This window comes from Penaeus vannamei, chromosome 15, assembly GCF_042767895.1.
Source record: "Penaeus vannamei isolate JL-2024 chromosome 15, ASM4276789v1, whole genome shotgun sequence".
NCBI lineage: Eukaryota > Metazoa > Arthropoda > Malacostraca > Decapoda > Penaeidae > Penaeus > Penaeus vannamei.
This window is the reverse complement of record NC_091563.1, coordinates 22223665-22226164: the sequence shown is the minus strand read 5'-3', so window position 1 is coordinate 22226164 and position 2500 is coordinate 22223665.

Sequence of the window (2500 nt, the reverse complement as noted above, 5' to 3'; positions counted from 1 at the left end):
ATGAATATATATATATATATATATATATATATATATACATATATATATATATATATATATATATATATATATATATATATATATACATATGCATATGTATACAAATGAATATTTATATTTATATAAATAAATAAATCGAGAAAAGCCCCTCCTCCCTCCTATAGCGTGGCATTTTAATTTCCTTACGTAAGCCAGCAACAAAGAAACATTCTGAACTCGGTTGATTTCATCAGCATCCAGAAGGAGGATGATTCAAAGGGAAAGTGAGAAAAATGCAAGAAAAATAGTCCATCTGCTTAGTAGTTCAGAACTAAAGATATAGATGACGGCCGTTACTGCGTGAACTTCGTCGCAAAGGGTACGTTTGCTCTTCAATGCGGGGCTTGGACTTCAGTGTGAGTGCAAGTAGACGTAATGCGGGAGCAAGTGTGGGCGTGATTCCTTGTATGTAGTTGTGTGTAAGACCTTGGGTGTGTGTGTGTGGAAGAGCATTTGTTGTGTGGATGTGTTTTTTGTGTTTAGATTGGTGTGTTTGTATGTGTGTTTATTCTTGATAAATTGTCTGTGCGAATGTGCGCATAGTACAGTCAACTGAAATGAAGTCATATAACGGAGAGTTGATTTTTGCTTTCCATCGCACAATACTGTTTTATCTGTGCTTTTATATGTTAACAATGTCACATAATCAATGATTCATAATATAAGTGTACAATATTCCACACTTCATATACAAATCATATTCATTAAAATGGTATCAAATAATAATCATTAATCCATAGTATAAGCCTGAATTCCTGATTTCAAATACCAATTATTCCCATTTCGTCAAATGTATTACAAATAGACACACAACAATAAACTTACTTTTATGAAACCTACTTTCAATGTAATTATTTTCCTGTGCCTCTTCCCATTTTGGACCACGATGCCAAAGTCAAAACTCCGTCCACATGGCTGCCACATTGTTTAACTCTAAGTAGTATACTGGATCATTCCGAAAAACTTAAACACAATGTCACAGGTTCCTACATAGTTCATGTCCCATTCTCTTGTTAAAAGGTCAATCAGACTTGCATATATAATATAAAACAAAACGTTCTGTACAAAGATCAAAACACCCCGGCAGTACATCACAAAAAAGTTGACATGAGAATCACGATTTAATTTTCAATTCACAAATTATCGTTCACACTACAATGTGGGTTCCCAGGCTACTCACACCATTTCAGAAGCAGAAACGAGTTCATTTTTCTATAGCTCTTTAGCCATGTGCCATGAAAACCACAGACGGACTAATTAAGCAGGATGAAACTTGGGTCCATCACTATAATTAAAAAAATTAAGGCCCAGTCACAACAATGGAAGCACTTTGCCTTACCACCACCCAAAAAAGCAATGTCACACCCTCTGCATGTAAAGTCATGCTCAGTCTTTTGAGGCCAGCATATAATAGTGATGAGGATTTTCTGGCAAAAGATGCTACAATTGCAGGAGCATCACTGCTGCAGAAATTGCGGGAGGCTATCAAAACCAAGAGGCATGGCATGCTGGCCAAAGGGGTCCGCTTCGTACAAGACAGCACCCCTGTTCACAACTTTCACATTGCCCAGGTGGAGGTGTGGTCCTGGAAATCAAACATGTGCCATGGATATGTGTATCTTTATGCATGTGAAATTTCAGCCTCCTAAGATAATCAGAAGTGGGCCAGGGGAATTTTTTGATGAGCGCCCCTTGTGTGTGCGTGTGCATATATATACATACATACATACATACATATATATATATATATATATATATATATATATATATATATATATATATATATATATATATATATATATATATACACACACACACATATATATATACATATATATATATATATATATATATATATATATATATATACATATATATATATATATATATATATATATATATATATATATATATATGTATACATATATATATGTATATATAAATATATACTTATATATTTGTATATATGGTAGAAAAACCCACAATGCACAAACGAGATTTATTGAAATAAGTGATACAACAGTTTCGGAATCCTCCTGGAGTCCATTTACAGGTCTGAAAGGGAAGGATAAGGATAAGTCCGATATGCAAAGCTTAGTTTCGGTCGGGCTGTGAGGACAGCCCGGCCTGTGCCGGGCTGTCACGACCCCTCGGATGAGGGGCCGACACGTTACCACTGTATTAGCCCGGAGGCTGAGGGAAGATGAGTGGATAGTATAAGATAGAGAAGTGAAGGGAGGTCAGGTCAGGTAGAAGGATCAGGCAGTCTATCCGTAGCTGGGCCAGCATATGGGAGAAGGCGGAGGATGTGGGATGCAAGGAGACTATCAGCAGGAAAAAACTGCAGTTCAAGGTTAAATTAGGCAGCAGCCTGATTAAGGAAGATTCCACTAATCTGTATAAATATACTGTATCCTCTGAATACAGTATATTTACGGTGAGACAGATGCTTATTGAGACT